Below are 18,810 nucleotides of genomic sequence, written 5' to 3' on the forward strand. Positions count from 1 at the left end.
TAAGGACAGTAGTATTACTTGTCCATATTGTTTTCAGTGATGGCATTAGAGTATATTCTCAGAAAACCAAAGTGGTAAGAAACTGGCCTCGCCTTGTCTCTCCATCAGGTATCAGGAGTTTTTTGGGTTTGGCTAGCTATTACAGGTGGTTTGTTGAGGGATTTTTTCTATTGCATTTCCCATATCCAGATTGACTTAGAGGAAGGTCACGTTTCAGTAGTCAGATCCTTGCGAGAAGAGTTTTTAGAAATTAAAGACTCGACTCACCTCAACTCCAGTATTAGCTCTTCCAGATGGTTCAGATGGGTTTGTAGTTTACTGTGATACATCCAGAGTAGGTTTGGGTTGTATCCTCATGCAGCATGGTAAGGTCATAGCCTACGCCTCCAGGCAGTTAAATCCCCATAAGAAGAATTATCCTACTCATGATCTTCAGTTAGCAGCCGAAGTATTTAACTTGAAGATTTGGAGGAATTATCTATACGGAGTTCATAGAGATATTTTCACAGATCATAAGAGTCTCCAATATGTCTTTTCTCAAAAAGATCTCAATCTTTGTCAGAGAAGGTGGTTAGAGGTCTTGAAAGATTATGACATGAGTATCCTTTATTATCCGGGCAAGGCCAACATTGTGGCCGATGCTCTTAGTAGACTCTCCATGGGTAGTGTTTCTCACGTTGAGGATAGCAAGAAGAAAATAGCTCAGGAAATCCATCAGCTTGCCAGACTAGGTGTTTACTTAGTCGATTCTTCAGAGGATGGTGTATGTATTCAGGATAGTTTAGAGTCATCTCTAGTTTTTGAGGTGAAATAAAAGCAAGACAGGGATCCAACCTTGTCAAGCTAAAAGAGTCAGTTCAGAATCAGAAAGTAGAGGTTTTTTCCCAAGGGGGAGATAGGGTCATTCGTTGTCAGGGTCATCTCTGTGTTCCAGGTGTAGATGATTTAAAGTAGAGAATTCTTGTAGAAGTGCATGGTGCACGATACTCTATTTATCCAAGGGCCACTAAGATGTATCACGACCAATAGGAAATATATTGGTGGAGTGGGATGAAGAGAGATATTGCAGAATTTGTGGCTAAGTGCCCTACATGTCAGTAGGTTAAGATAGAGCATCAGAAACTTAGTGGTTCCATACAGGAGTTCACCATTCCTACTTAGAAGTGGGAATAAGTGAACATGGATTTTATGATGGGTTTGCCTCGAACTCGTCATCAGCATGATTCAATTTGGGTCATTGTAGATAGAATGACGAAGTCAGCCCATTCCCTTCCAGTCCATACCTCTTATTCAATTGAGGATTACACAAAACTCTATATCAGGGAGTTGGTTAGATTACACGGTGTTCCATTATCTATCATCTCAAACAGAGGTATCCAGTTCACCTCTCACTTTTGGAAAGTATTCCAAAAGGGTCTTGGTACCCAAGTTCATCTTAGTACAACTTTTCATCCTCAGACAGATGGTCAAGCAGAAAGGACCATTTAGACTCTTTAAGATATACTAAGGGCGTGTGTAATTTATTTCAAGGGAAGTTGGGATGATCACTTGCCTTTGATTGCATTTGCATATAATAATAGATATCATTCCAGTATTAAAATGGCTCCGTTCGAAGCACTCTATGATAGGAGGTACAAATCTCTAATTGGGTGGTTCGAAGTTAGTGAGGCCTCAGTCATATGGCCTGACTTAGTATTCAACGCCTTAGAGAAAGTCCAGTTAATTAGAGAAAGACTCTGGGATGGTTAGAGCCGACAGAAGTCGTATGCTGACATTCGTAGAAAGGATCTCGAGTTTGAGGTCGATGACTATGTCTATCTAAAGATCTCTCCCATAAAGGAAGTGAAGTGGTTCGGTAAAAAGGGAAAGCTCAGTCCTCAATATGTTGATCCCTTCAAGATTCTCAGTTGCTTAGATAAGGTAGCTTATGAGCTTGAATTACCTTCAGATCTAGCCTCAGTTCATCCAGTCTTTCATGTCTCTTTGCTCAAGAAGTGTATAGGTGATCCATCAGTCGTAGTCCCTATTCAGAGCATTGACAGTCAGACTATCAGACTCATAGACTGAGGACCAAAGAAGTCCCTCTAGTCAAAGTTCTTTGGCGAAATTAGTTCGTTGAGGGAGCTACTTGGGAAGCAGAAACAGACATACATACCAAGTATCCTCACCTCTTCACCGCCAATCCAGATCAAGCTCAAGGTAACAGTTCTCCTTAAGCTTATTAAGTTTCCTGTTCAGTATTCTATATAACTTGGTATTTAGTTCATGCTCACGTTTCATCATAAATCTACTATCAAGTACCATTACATATTCAGTCTTGTATTTATGTATCAGTCTAGTGTATAATCATGCATCAAATATGCATTCTCATTGGGAGAACTCAATTTCATTTATGTATTCATGAATTAGTTACTCATACATCAGATATGCATGTCTAACATGATATGTTTAGCATATCAATCATGAGATCATGTTCCAGTAGTGTATGTCTTGCACTTACTCCAATTTATCGTCTATCCCCATTTCAGTCAGTCTCATTCGAGGACGAATGTTTCCAAGGGGGAGATATTGTAATACCCCATATATTTCTAAGCTAAAAAATAAACCGTTGTTCCTACATATGAAACCTCTTATCCTGTGATTTATATTGGAGTACATGAATTAGGATGAGTATCCTAGTGATAAAAGAGCTTATGATGTGTTAAGCATGTTCATAAGAGTCACTTAGAGTAAGCCAAGCTAAGAACTTTTGAATCCACCAAGTTTTTGTGTGTGATTTCACATGGGTCATCTTTGAACGAGAATAACTTGGTTTATAAGTAGTATTTTGGAAGATTTATACCATCCAAATTGTAAATAATTGAATAAGATTTCCTTCGATACCAAATTCACCTAAAACGGACACTCAGTGAAGAAGTTATGGTGATTTAAAGTTTCAGCAGCGTCATTTCAGTCAGTTGCGCATCGCGCCGTAAGACAAAATGACGTTTATCAATTTCCAGTGTCTCTCCGCAATTCCACCACATCGCGGTGAGTTTTTAGGTCATAAACGGGGGGCAACGCGATATCTCGGCGTTGCACCGGGGGCCCAAATCAGGTAATTTTCATAGAAATTAAATGATGCATCTAGAGGGGTATTTGGGTCATCTTTCCACCCCTATATATATTCCATAAACATGGAATTAGGCCCTTATTTCACCAAAACATACTCTTTATCTCAAAATCCTCTCAAGAACACATTAGGGTTTTCAATTGAGGATTCAAGTTCAAGCAAATTTCTTTATCAATCATTAAGAATCTTCCATCTAAGGTATGCGTAGTGTTTATCTATGGATCCATTTCATTCATAGAGCTCAAGAACCATATTTTAAATATTATATTGTGATTGTCTTGTTTTGATATGACCATGTACATGTTGATGATTGTTGTTTAAGTTTCAAGATGATATCTAAAGGTGTTTTCATGAAGTTTATGTGTTTGTTAGTTAAAATCCATGAACTTTATGTAGTTTAAATTGAGGAAATTCATGAAAACACACCTAAGATAAAAGAATGCATGCAAAGTGTTTGATAAAAGACCTAGGATGATAGAATTCATGTCCCATGATTTAATAGTGCTTAAATGACAAGTCAATGCTCTATGCTTTATGATTTCACATAAATTTCACGTGATTAATATGCATCGTTGTTGTGATATGGATTGAGCATGATATTGAAACTATGCAAGTATACACATATTGTGTGAATTTCCCTTCCATACGTAAGATATTGAGAACTATGCTTAGTGTGAAATCCCCTACTTATGATATGGTGAATTGTGGACTCCATTTTATGATCAAGTCAGTTATGTGTGTCAGTTTTCTTCCATCGAGTCCTGGGGGTACTAGTACCTGAAAAATATAGCTGTGTGCCTAGAGCCATGTCACGTTATCACGATAATCTCAGTCAAGCCATGATTTATAAAACTCAGTAAGTCATGTGACTCAGGAAATCTCAAAAATCTCATGATCTCAATAAATTCTCAGATAGTAGTACTATTTCGTTAGTCAATGGAAGTCAGTTACTCAGTCCATGTACAGCTAGTTAAATCATATTCCGTCTCTTCATATGGGAGTAGAAGTTAGCACCGAGTGAACCCAAGGATGGGAACTCACCTGCCAGTTTAGGGTGTGATTCTTAGTAGTCATCCTTGTGTTCAAAAACTATGTAGCCATCATAGTTGAGACATCTTAACCTGTCATATTAGGGTTGATGAGGTGGCTTAACCTATTATTTTAAGGTTCCCACCATTCTCATTCGAGTACCTTCCAGCTAAGGGTCACTTACAGCTGTCCTTACAGTGGCGCGGTATTGACACCCTTCTAGTCAGGGTAGAGATTGGATCCCAACCTAGCTATATGCATTATTAGGGTATGTCGGTTAAGCAACTACCTCCCATAGTTTCAGTCCCAGTCTCAGTAAAAGAACTCAGATTGTTCTTCAGATTTTAATGTACCAGGATTTTCAGTTACAGTTAATTCAGTTACAATATGGAGCTCAGGTAGTTCCATCAGATTCAGGACTGTTAGACATAGTCATCTATGTTATCAAAATTTCAGTATTAGTCATGTTAGATAATAGTAAACCATGTATTAGCATACAGATCTAGATATCATGTATTCACGATTTTAGTTATTATGTATGCATGTTTGTACTCTCATGTTCATATCAGTCAGTCAGTTAGCTAGCATTGTTCTTGCATGTAAACCCTTTTGCATTTAGCCTACCTCACTCGTATACTCAGTACTCCCAGTCGTACTAACGCATTTGTGCTATGGTGCTTTCTTTCATATTACACCATAGGTTCAGAGACACGAGTTCCAGATCAGCAGTATTTCAATCGCAGAGTTGCAGTGAGTCCTCATCCATTCGAGAATGATATTATTTTATTTCATTTATTATTTCAGTTCAGATTTACTAGATAAACTTAGTTGGAGACATGTTCCTTCAACTCCTTATAACAGATAGTATTTAAAGGCTTTCAAATTTTAGATTCAACTTTCAGTTGTTTTGGGTATTTGTTACCCTATATAGATGGTATTATTTATCTGATATTCTATTCAGTTGAACCTTATGGCCTATTATTCATGTTTTCCGCATTCTATAAGTATATTATGCAGTGTACAGGTACAAATATCAGTCATGGGTTAGGTTGTGGTCCCCCAGGGTCATAAGTACCGTGTAGCCTTCCGGTTTAGCAAATCGGGGCATTACAATAACTTTAAAGGAGAAAGTAAAAAATTAACCAATCCGATCCAACGCCTAAAACATAGAAATGACATTTGACAACAAATGCAAAGAAATTTAATCATGTTATAAACTAATAAAGAATACAGACGAAGCGTAGAGAGAGAAGAGAGAGAAGAGAGAGTAATTATTATTTCTCTTAAGGGATTATTGAGGGATGAATTACAATGAAGGAAAACCCCTTTATTAATAGGGGAAAACTAACCTTGGAGTTTGTAACTTTTCCATAAATAGACATACACAATATATGGTAAATTAGGTATTCACTATATATGGTAAAGTAGACATTCACTATATATGGCACATTTATAAAACTACTCCTTGAATGTCTAATTGATAAATAATATTACTCGTTAAAACCTTACTAGAAAAAAAATCCACTGAAAAACATCTAGTGAAGGAAAAAGAGTACACATATGTAATAATACTCATATAGGCTGCCTCATTAAAAATCTTACAAGGAAAATCCAGTAGGACAAAACCTCGTAAGGGAAAAAGAGTACAATGCGTATTAACTCCCTCTAATGAGAATATCCTTGAGCCTTTGCATCCTGATCTTGTACACCATCTTCTTGAAAGTTGCAATTGAAGGAGACTTGGTGAATAAATCAGCCACATTGTTACTTGAACGAATCCGTTGCACGTTAATATCACTACTCTTTTGGAGCTCATGTATGTGGAAAAACTTTGATGAAGTGTGCTTCTTTCTATCTCCTTTTATGAATTCTCCATTAAGATGTGTTATGCATGTTGCATTATTTTCATATAAAATTATAGGTACATTGTCACATTTCATGCCACATTTTTCTCGAATGAGATGTATCATGGATCTCAACTATACTCATTCTCGGCTTGCTTCATAAATAGCTATTATCTCATTATGGTTCGATAAAGTGGCTAGATAGACTGCTTTGTATATCTCCAAGATATGACAGCATTCCCATATGTGAATATATAAATTATTTGAGATCGAGCTTTATACGGGTCAAATAAGTACCCAACATCAGCATAACCAACAAGATTGGGACTACAATCTTTAAAATAAATAAGCTCATATGTTTGATCTTATTTCAATGTCTCCTCATAAGAGTAGAACTATACCTTGCTAACAAATTGAGTGAAAGGTTATATTCGGTCTTGTAGTATTTTACATGATACATTAGTACACCAATTGCACTAAGATATTTAACCAATCTAATTTGGTATATTTCTTATTTCAACAAATAATCTATTGCTTTTGAGAACTCTCCAAGAGTTTCAATAATTTTCAAGCTATAAGCCTATACAATATAAGGATTATAAATAAGTTTCCCAGAAACTTTTATATGCTTCAAACATTTTTAATCCTTAAAAGTTTTCATATAAATTTTGTCAAGTGATGAAATTCAACATTTCATGGGCGACATCTTCAAGCATCTGGACTGCAAATCAAATAAGTTTTATCTTACCAAGATTCATCATTTCACGTCACTTGATAAATATTTCTACGTCAGCATGCTTAAATAAACGTAGAATTTAGATCCTCATAATCTTATACAATATAATATTGAGCCAATATTGTATCAAAGATATTGATGATATATCGGTTCACAGTGTGACATAACATTTTGAGATCTCATCACTTTATTATTTTCAAGTACCTGAACCTCTTATAAGGTTTCATAAAGTGTTATGTCATAGGCTCTTCAAGAGCACATTGCCTTCTTAATATGATTATTTGCTCCTTATCATTTTCAAGGATTATTTTATTTGGAACTGATTGATCTACCATGCTTCATGCATGCATAGACTTTGTCATTTATGAACAAAAAATAGCAGCACTTGCAGCTTAAATATGAGATGTGTACGGCATTTGACTTGAGTTATCTTTTGAATGAGGATCTGATGATAATTCCTAACATATTTCATAGTTGCTTATAATCTCCCCCTTATGTTAGGAAAACTAACATATATCCTTCATCTTCTTTGAGGAATTCATCTTTGTGCATCATGGTATATTCATTAATCGTATATCGCACATCAAAAGTATTAGATGGACAACGTGTGATTCCTGACGTAGAACCAACTTTGAGGGAAAATTAATCATAATTTATTAGTTTGATGCATACAAGTACCTTTTTATATAATATTTCAAACCAACACATGAAGCTTTTGTTCTCATTAGCAATGGTTTAACTATTTATTGAAGGCATTTGATGCTAAACCATCACTATCAAGATGAATTATCTTAATTACACAATCTAAAAGTTATGCTCTTCACTCAATTTCATTGAGAAAGCAACTTTATGAATGTCAAACTGCAGGTTGATAATAAACGTACAAGTGATCATCTTATATCGATGCATCTTAACAAATCACATGATGGGTGAACGAGACCATATTCACCTTTTATACTTTTCAAAATTTAGGAAATCTAACCCCAACATTAGTTGGTCCAACCAACTTATCATGAGAACAAGTAACATTAAAAGCTCATGAAGAATTTTCAAATTCTTCAATATGTATTTACTACTTAATATGCATATCTTTGGGATGTCACAATCGTTCATGCCAACTTATGAACTTTTATACTAGTAAACTTCGAGTTTACCATGGCATGTACTTTTTTCTTTCGTAAATTTCAGATTTACTTTGATATGAATAGGTTTCAAATTTACTACTTGGAAGGTAGATTTCAGAATAACTCCTCTCAATTATTCTACCTTTTTTGGAGGCGAATTGTGATACCATCACAATCAAGTGCATATTTGGATTGATAAGCTTTACTAAATATCATCACATTCACCCCAAGGAATGGATCTATGCTTATAACAATTAAAAATGTTATTCCCATAAATGAAATATAATCGTGCCTTAAGCCTATCAAATTGATAGCTTATAACTTCTTTTATGATATTGCTACTTCAGGAGCAAATCGAGATGTCCATAATGTAGAGATTTTTTCTCTAACATATCTTATAGTCATAATAAGTGTGTAAGAATATTATCACTTTTGATGATTATCATCATATTGTTCCTTCACGCTTGTATTCGTACATTCAATCACTTGTCTTCTTTCAGACATATTATGTACTGTTACCACATCCACATTAGAGAATGAAGCATAATCAATGGGACATGTCTCATGACTTTTCATCAAACTCATTATTTTACTTTAACCATCATAATATCATCAATGTGGTGCATTGATATTCAAACTCAATGTCTTATCCATGTAAAGACACCGTAGGCTATAAATCGATGGGGTTTGAACCAAACGTCTTATTTTCATAGTGTATGCATTCATATCGTGCTTTTGGAAGGATGACCATCTTCAAGTGATCAAATATTTCTTTTAGGCTATTCCACAAAACAAGTGGATCCTTAGTAGTAAGGTATTCAATTTTCAGAATTTCATCAAGATGATGACGCAAGAAAACCATAGCCTTAGCACGATTTTGGTTAGATGCTGTATTTTCTTTCTTTATGGCGTCTCCAAAACCCATAGCATCTAAGTGGATTTCAACATCCAATAACCATGAGAGGTAGTTCTTACTCGAGGCAACGAACTCAAGTTTTGTATGATTATTAATCATATGAAAAGAAATAAAATAATACCTTAGCCTTCAAATTTGAGATGGCAGAGTCTCGTGCTGATAACGTGTTATAAACTAATAAAGAAGAAGAGTAGAGAGAGAAGAGAGAATAATTATTATTTCTCTTGAGGGATTATTGAGGGATGAATTACAATGAAGGAAAAACCCTTTATTTATAGAGGAAAACGAACCTTGGGGTTTGTAACTTTTCCATAAATAGACATACACAATATATAGTAAAATAGGTATTCACAATATATGGTAAAATAGACATTCACTGTATATGGTACATTTATAACAAATCAAGACTACCTAAACTTTTTTTTTTTTTTTTCGGTGCAAGACTACCTAAACTTTAACCTTATTGGTGAGTGTTTAAATCCCATCTTATAAGGTAATTCCTTTTTCCATGTCCCCTTTCTTACTCCCAATTTTTTTTTTTCAAAAAAAATCACGGCTAACAAACAACCCTTTGAAAGAAAATCAAAAGAATCTTGGACAATTTAATTGTACTACATGCACTAAGCTAATTAGAAAAAACAAAAAATATATATATATATAGAAAAGGGGAAACAGATCAACGTAGAATATACAAAATTAGACATAGCTAAAATTATTATTGTTCCAATTGAAGACAATTATGTAAAACTTCTACCAAACACATAGTAACAAGAAGTACTCATAGTACAATAGGAAAGTCACACCACATCAGACAAACATCAACCAAACAGATAAAACATCATTAATTGATCTGTGCATCTCTCTTATTAATAGTATATCCCATGTTCATCGAATAACAATTTGTACTGTTAAATCTGAATTTGGATAGGAAAATATCAGTAGGTAGATCTCCCATCACCATCTGTGATGATATCCTTGAAATTACCTCCATCAGGAATCATAGGTAAAACATGTTCCTGGTGAGATACAATAACATCCAATAAATAAGGTCGGGGGTGTCTAACATCTTTTGTATAGCAACTCTAACATCATTCATGTGTGACTCGAGCAGCAGATATATCACAAGCCTCCGCAAATTTCAACATATTAGGAAAAATCTTTGACTTGTTAGAAGGATTTCCGAGATAAGAGTCTGCCCTATTTGCCTTGCAGAACCTATCCTCCCACTGGATCGCCATTCCTAAGTGTTGATTATTTATAATCATCATCTTAACAGGAAGATTATCCACTGTAATTGTTGTAAACTCTTGCACATTCATCATAAAACTTCCATCTCCGTCAATGTCCACAACAATTACATCTGGTCTTGCAAGAGCTGCTCCTATTGCAGAAGGCAATCCAAATCCCATTGCACCGAATCCACTAGATGCCAACAACTGCATTGGCTTTTTGTACTTATAGTATTGAGCCGACCACATCTGGTGTTGGCCTGCACCACTAGTTATAATGGCATTTCCATTAGTTAACTCATCAAGGACTTGAATTGCATACTGTGGAGGAATGGCTCTACCAAAGAAATTATGCTTCAAAGGGTACTTCAATTTTTGCTCTGTTAACTCTCTTCTCCAGGGAGAAAAGTTCAGCTTCAGTGCTGCCTTTTTCTGATTTAATATCGAATTCAACCATTGTAATGCGAACTTAATATCTGTACAAATGGATACATAAGTCTGCTTGTTCTTTCCAATCTCCTTTGAGTCGATATCAATGTGAACAATTTTTGCTCTACTTGCAAAAGTTTCTAATTTACCAGCAACATGGTCGTCAAACCTTACTCCAAATGCTAGCAGCAAATCACTATTCTCCACTGCATAATTTGAATAAACAGTACCATGCATCCCTAGCATTTGAAGGGAAAGCTCATCACCTGTTGGGAACACTGTTGGGTTCAAGGTAGGGGTGTGCATCGGTTGGTTCGGTTCGGTTTTACATATTATCGGTTCGGTTTATCAATTTTCGATTTTTAAATATGCTAAACCAATAATCAAACCAATAAGATATTTTTTATCGGTTTTCAGTTTATCGGTTTTTAATCCTTAACGGTTCGATTTTTGGTTTAACCGATAAGAAAATACTCATAAAATAGAAATAATAGAAACTAACATGAAAAAAAATCGAATCTTAGTAGCAAACAAAAATCCTACATAAATCTTCAAGTTTGAACTAAATGTTGTTAGGAGAAATTAAGAGTTTGTATAATTGAAACAGTAGGTTTGTTAATTTGTAGAGATTAAAGAGAGATTAAGAGATATATAATAAGTCATATATATATATATATATATATATTCTTATTGGGTTATCGGTTTATCCAATAACCCAATAAGAAAAAAACAAACCGAACCAATAACCCAATAAATTTTTTTATAAAACCATTAAAAACCCGTTAACCCAATAATAATAAATCACTAATATTTTTATCGGTTCGGTTTATCGATTGGTTCGGTTTTTGCACATCCCTAGTTCAAGGTGTATGTATGAATGAAAAATAGAGGAAAAAATAGTGGAGAGAAAGAGAGACACTAAAATGGAAGTATACTCTTTTATGGAAAGCTTACTAAATTCTCCCACATTGGTGGGAGAAAGAAGCTTTTATGTGTTTATATTGAGAAACACATCTCCACATGGATAGTAAGGCAAGAATAAGGTGGTGCCTCACGCCGTTGTCGTTGTCGCTCGCTCAGATTCGGATTCGAAAAATCAATCGATGAGATCTATCATTTTAGACGAATTTTATTTGAAACTTGTTTTACAAGTGAAAAAATAATCCAAATATTTTACAATATGTGCGGGCGTAATTCAGATGCCAAGCAAACGCATACGCAACGCATCTCGAAGGGATGTGACCCTTCGAGGTAAAAGACACACTTCTGCGGCTGCAGGTCCAGCACAGACTAGGCGCAGGTAATGTGATTGTACTGAATAGGTGCTTTTTTGCTGAACCAATTTTGACAGAAAAAACACTCTTCTTTTCTACGAAAAACTCATTGTGATCATTAGCCATTGAGTGAGTTCGATGAATCCAATAATTTGAGGTACCATAATTGTTGGATTGAAAACCATTTTATCCTGAGAGAAAAATTCCATAACCTCGGGTATAGTAAGGGAAATTATTCTTTAAAGACACTCCGTGAAGTCGGGGGACTTGACTTTAAATTTCTGTTTCATCTCATTTATGAAAATATAAAACACTTCTTGGATATATTATTTATAATCTTATGTTGGAGGAGTTGTGTAACTTTATAGGTGTTCTTGTTTTTAGACTTGAACTTGGGTTGAAGTTGTTGTGTGCCTAAATACAGATTCTTGTACTTGAAAACATTGAGAATAACAATCTTAAGGAATAACTCGAAATCTGTATAGCTTGGTTTCTGGAGATTAAAGCTTGAAGCTTTCTACTCCATTTGAACTTAACTAGTGATTTGAAGACATAAAATCTTCATCACAAGTTAAAGATAACTCGGTTGATGATTGGAAGTCATAAAAACTTCATCATTAAACTAGAAACAAGAGGTGTTTAAAATTGTTGCAACTTTATTAATAGTATTTTGATATACTAAAGTTATTGTCTTGTGGTGACAGGAAAATGACTACGGATAGTCAAGTGCATGATACCACAACGATTGTGGCGGCAACTAGTATTTCCACAATGAGTCAGAATAATGTTCCGCAAGCTATGGTACCAGCGGAGAAACCCAGAAATTTCGCGGGTATTGACTTTAAGAGGTGGTAGCAGAAAATGTTTTTCTACCTCACAACTCTTTGTCTTCAAAGGTTCATATTTGAGGAAGCTACAGAGGTGCCTAAGGGAACCTCTGACCAAGAGCGATTTGTTACTGTGCAGGCTTGAAAACACTCTGATTTCCTTTGCAGGAACTATATTTTGAGTGATTTCCAAGATGACCTTTACAACGTGTATAGTAGAACCAAGACAACAAAAGAGTTGTGGGGAGCGCTAGAATGAAAGTACAATACTGAGGATACCGAAACTAAAAAGTTCTTTGTTGCAAGATTCCTGAAATATAAAATGCTAGATAACAAGTCTGTTGTTTTCCAATTGCAGAAACTGCAAGTGATCATCCATGATCTCCTTGCGGAAGGTATGATTTTGAAAAATACCTTTGTTGAACAGTTTAAAAATGTTCTTAATATTCACATAAACTTTCTTGTAAGTTTGATCATGAATGAAGCATTTCAAGTAACAACAATAATAGAGAAGTTACCACCTATATGGAAGGACTTCAAGAACTATTTGAAACACAAATGTAAGGAGATGTCAGTCAAAGATCTAATAGTACGACTGCTTATTGAAGAAGACAATAAAGCTGCGTAAAGAAGGTCAAGAGGAAATTCTGCAATAAATAGAGCAAATATTGTAGAAGATGACCACAACAACTCTAAAAGTGAAAGAAAGCTGAAAATAAAAGCAATCAACCCAAGAAGAAATTCAATGAAAAATGCTTCAACTATGGCAAGATTGGCCAAAAATATACGGATTGTCGTACCTTGAAGAAAGGGAATAAGAAATACCAATCAAATATGGTTGAGTCCAAGAAAGAAACGGATGATTTGTGTGCCATGCTATCTGAATACGACTTGGTGGGAAATCCTCGCGAATGGTGGATGAATTTCGATGCCACAAGCCATGTTTGTACTAATAAGGAGTTGTTTTCGATGTTCGCTCTAGCTCAAAGAGAAGAAAAGATCTACATGGCAAACTCCGCTACTGCAAAAGTAGAAAAAATAGGAAAAGTGTGCTTGAAAATGACTTTAGGCAAAGTGTTGACACTCAACAATGTCGTATATGTACCGAAGTTACGAAAGAACTTGATTTTTGTATCACTTTTATAAAAAAATAGATTAAAATATGTATTTATTTTCTGAAAAATTGTACTTAGTAAAGGAGAAGTGTATGTAGGAAAAGGCTACCTCAATGAGGGCCTATTCAAAATGAATGTAATGACTATTGAAATCAATAAAAGTTTTGTTTCTTCTTACTTGCTTGAGCCTAATGAATTGTGGAATGAACGTTTAGGACATGTCAATTATAAAACTTTACAAAAACTGATTAACGTAGAAGTTTTGCCAAACTTTGAGTGCAATAAATTAAAATGTCAAATGTGTGTGGAATCAAAGTATGCTAAGCATCCATATAAGTCCGTTGAAAGAAAGTCCGACCCCTTAAACTTAATACACACTGATATTTGTGATATGAAGTCAACACCATCATGTGGTGAGAAAAAGTATTTCATAACTTTTATTGATGATTTCACTAGATATTGTTATGTCTACTTGCTGAATAGTAAGGATGAAATAATAGATACTTTTAGGCAATACAAAACTGAAGTTGAAAATCAGTTAGAGAAAAAAAAAAACTATAAAATGTGATAGGGGCAGAGAATATGAATCTCCCTTCGCCAAAATATGTGTAGAGAATGAAATTGTCGACCAAACGACGACCCCATATTGACCTCAATCTAATAGAATTGTGAAAAGGAAAAAACAAACTTTGAAGGAAATAATGAATGTCTTACTTATAAATTCAGGTTTACCACAAAACTTGTGGGGGGAGGCTATCCTTACAGCCAATCGAATACTCAATAGAGTTTCCTATAGTAAGACATAATCAATTTCATATGAAAAATTAAAAGGAAGGAAACTCAACTTAAAATATTTTAAAGTGTGGGGGTTTCCAACGAAGGTTCAAGTATCTGTGCCAAAAAGGGTAAAGATAGGACCTAAGATGGTGGACTGCATATTCATAGGATATGCTAAAAGTTGTAAAGCATGTTGATTTTTGGTTCATAAATTTTGAACATTCGGATATTAATTAAAATATGGTAATTGAATCACATAATGCTAAATTCTTTAAAAACATTTATCCGTATAAAACTAGACATGAACAAACTAGTGGGGGGTCTAAACGACCTCGAGATGAACCAAGTGAGAATGTACACAATGATGATAATCCAAGACGTAGTATATGTCAAAGAATGTCAACTTCGTTTGGATCTGATTTTGTAACATTTGTCTTTGAAAATGAGCCTCAAACATTTAAAGAAGCAATGACATCTTCAAATTCATCCTTTTGGAAAGAGGCAATCAATAGTGAGATTGATTCAATCTTAAGCAACCATACATGGGAGTTGGTTGATATTCCTCCAGAAAATAAACCTTTAGGTTCTAAATGGATCTTCAAAAGGAAAATGAAAGCGGATGATACTATTGACAAATACAAAGCAAGACTTGTAGTAAAAGGCTTTAAACAAAAGGAAGGCCTTGATTACTTTGATACATACTTTCCTGTAATAAGGATAACGTCAATTTGAATGTTAATTGCCTTGACGGTGGTATATGGTCTTGAAATTCATCAAATGGATGTGAAAACAACATTCCTAAATTGAGAATTGGAGGAAGAAATATACATGGAACAACTTGAGGGTTTTATGGTTCCAGGAAAAGAAAATAAGGTGTATAAACTTGTTAAGTCACTTTATGGATTAAAACAAGCACCTAAACAATAGAATGAAAATTTGAACAAACCATGTTGGCAAACGGGTTCAAGATTAATGAATGTGATAAATGAGTTTACATTAAAGACACTCCAAATCACCAAGTCATTATTTGTTTGTATGTGGATGATATGTTGATCATCAACAGAGACATTTCAGACATAAATACTACAAAATGAATGTGTGAGAGCAAGTTTGATATGAAAGACCTTGGAGTTGCGAATGTGATCTTAGGAATAAAAATCTATAGAACAACCCAAGGATTGGCATTGTCACAGTCTCACTACATCAAAAAAGTACTTGACAAATTCAAGTACATGGAATTTGGTATTGCCAAGACTCCATTGGATGTGAGCTTCACACTTTGAAAGAATGAAGGTGAAAGTAACTCACAATTGGAGTATGCAAGAGTATTGAGATGTTTAATGTATATAATGAATTGTACACGACCAGACATAGCATGCACTATTAGTAAGTTGAGTCGGTATTCGAGTAATCCCAACAAAACTCATTGGATGGCAATGAAAAGAGTTTTGGGGTATCTTAAGTACATTCAAGACTATGCTTTGCATTATAATAAATATCCTGCTGTACTTGAAGGATAAAATGATGCAAATTGGATCACTGGATCGAACGAAGTAAAATCCATGAATGGATATGTATTTACTATCGGTAGAGGAGCGGTCTCTTGTAAATCATCCAAACAGACATGTATTGCTCTCTCTATAATGGAATCTGAATTTATCGTATTGGATAAAGCCGGTGAAGAAACAGAATGGCTCTAGAATTTCTTGGAAGATATTCCTTATCGGCCCAAATCAGGGGCACCAGTATGTATACACTGTGATAGCCAAACGATAATAGGTAGGGCAGAGAGCATGATGTATAATGATAAATCTCGTCACATAAGACGAAAACATAATATTGTTAGAGAATTTCTCTCTAGTGGAATTATCACTGTTGACTATGTAAAGTCAAAGGATAATATGGCGGATCCACTTACAAAAGGTCTATCTTGAGAAGGAGTTGAGAAGACATCCAAGGGAATTGGTTTAAGGCCTAGGACAGGTCAACATGATGGTAACTCTACCTAGCAGACTGGAGATCCCAAGGGTTAGGTTTAAGGAGATAAAAAAAAGTTGTGTCTGATATGTTCAACATTGTCAATATACCAACACATTCTCATGATGTAGACAATGTTTAGTAAACGAGGATAAGACTTAAGGTGAAAATTCTTTTAATGATTATCTAAATTTAGCAGATTTGAAAAAATAATTTAATCTATAGGATTGAACATTTAGAAATCACCTATGTGAGGGCAAAGTGGAAGTCGTTTCAAGGAGAATGTTTAAAGGCCTATTCTCTAAGCTCTCATAAAATCGAAACGTGTTCATGACTGAAAAGAACAAAACCGTGAGAACCATAATCGATAAAAGGTTGGTTGTGTGACATGTGTTGTCTGGGTGTACATTAAAGCTCGATGGTTCAAAGATATCAAATCTATCGATTGTCCGAGTGCATCTGATGCATGTTCACTACGAAAAATTTAAAGGGAAACCCACTTATCCAGATGCAATCAATCTTTGCTCAATGATTACATGCTTGTCCGTCTCTTTCTTTAAAAGATAGATATTCCTCATTCATGTGAGAGATTGTTGGGTTCAAGGTGTATGTATGAATGAAAAATGAAGGAAAAAATAGTGGAGGGAAAGAGAGACACTAAAATAGAAAGTGTACTCTTTTATGGAAAGCTTACTAAATTCTCGCACATTGGTGGGAGAAAGAAGTTTTATGTGTTTATATTGAGATTGTCCCTCGCTCGGTTCGGCTTCGATTTTGGATTTGAATTTGAATTTGTCAAATGATCGATCGACGAGATCTATCTTCTAGAAGAATTTTATTTGAAACTTGGTTTACAAGTGAAAAATTAATCTAAATATTTTACTCCATGTGTGGGTGCATTTCGGATGCCATGCAAGCGCATACGCAAAGTATCTCGAAGGGATGCGACCCTTCGAGGTACAAGGCACACTGTTTCACGCAATGGGGCAATCTGGGTAGTGCAGGTACTTACTGAAATTTGGACAGTGTCACCTGTGGCCGCAGTTCAAGCGCAAGTCCAGCACAGACTGAGCGCAAGTGATGTGATTGTACTGAATAGGTGCATTTTTGCTAAAACCAATGCTTCCTTTCTGAAGGGACACCTTAAGGCTATAAATACCTGACATATTCCTCAGGTATAGACATGATTTTTGACATCAAAATCACTCTTCTTTTCTACAAAAAACTCATTGTGATCATTAGCCGTTGAGTGAGTTCGACGAATCCAATAATTTGAGGTACCGCTATTGTTAGATTGAAAGTCATTTTATCCTGGGAGGAAAATTCCATAATCTCGAGTACAGTGAAGAGAATTATTCCTTAAGGGCACTCCATGTAGTTGGGGGACTTGGCTTTAAATTTCTATTTCATCTCATTTCTGAAAATATAACACACTTCTTCGATAAATTATTTATAATCTTGTGTTGGAGGTATTGTGTAACTTCATAGGCATTCTTGTTTTTATACTTGAACTTGGATTGAAGTTGTTGTGTAGATAATACAGATTCTTGTACCCGAAAACATTGAAAATAACAAACACTCCCAAACCCATCAAAGTACTCGCCACTGGAATACCTGTGCGTGCAAAAACACCTCAATCCCAGGTATGTTCGGCCTAGCTAGTTATATAAATAGTCATATTGATCTAATAAAATAGAATTGGTAGTAAGAATTGACTCTCTACATTTCTACTGATAATTAGAATATATTGTATATACCTGTGAGCACAACAAAGCGCCTTAACTCCTTGCTGGATTGTGCGCACCCACCACCAACATATAAAACCGTCTTCTTTGAGTCAGTAATTAGTCTAACAATTTGATCCAACATCTTTTTTGGTGGTTGAGTGGGTCTGTACATATAACCTGGCAACTTCATTGGCTGATCCCAATTAAGTATCACCATTTGTTGTTGAACGTCTTTTGGAATATCAATTAAAACTGGTCTAGGTAGACCTAATCTTACTAAGAAAAATGCCTCTCGCACAATCCTAGGAATATCATCAACGTCCATAATTTGATAATTATGATTGGTAATTGATCTAGTTACCTCAATTAATGGAATTTCTTGAAATGCATTTGTTCCAATCATCTTACGTGGAACTTGACCTACAATAGAAACAATTGGAACTCCATAAGATCGCTAACAAGATGAGCAGTTCAAATCGACGGCAATTAAAGTATCATACCATTGCCCCACTTGAAAAAATTACTATTATTTTTCAATGGTCATGACTAAACAAATTTTGTTAAGTAAAGTGATCTCTTCATTCATTTTTGCTTGTCAACTATACATATTTTTACTTTTACTTGTTATTTTTAGCATATAAAAAAATACTATATTTTTTCCCGCACCACTCCTTAGGAGGATCAATAGTGTCTT

General features: G+C 35.0%; 1 pseudogene; it reads right to left on the reverse strand.

The window, feature by feature from the left end:
- Positions 1–9,696: 9,696 nt before the first annotated feature.
- On the reverse strand, positions 9,697–18,570 carry LOC107874084 (annotated as a pseudogene).
- Between the last annotated feature and the right edge of the window lie 240 nt (positions 18,571–18,810).

Source organism: Capsicum annuum, unplaced genomic scaffold (assembly GCF_002878395.1).
Source record: "Capsicum annuum cultivar UCD-10X-F1 unplaced genomic scaffold, UCD10Xv1.1 ctg4331, whole genome shotgun sequence".
Classification (NCBI taxonomy): Eukaryota; Viridiplantae; Streptophyta; class Magnoliopsida; order Solanales; family Solanaceae; genus Capsicum; species Capsicum annuum.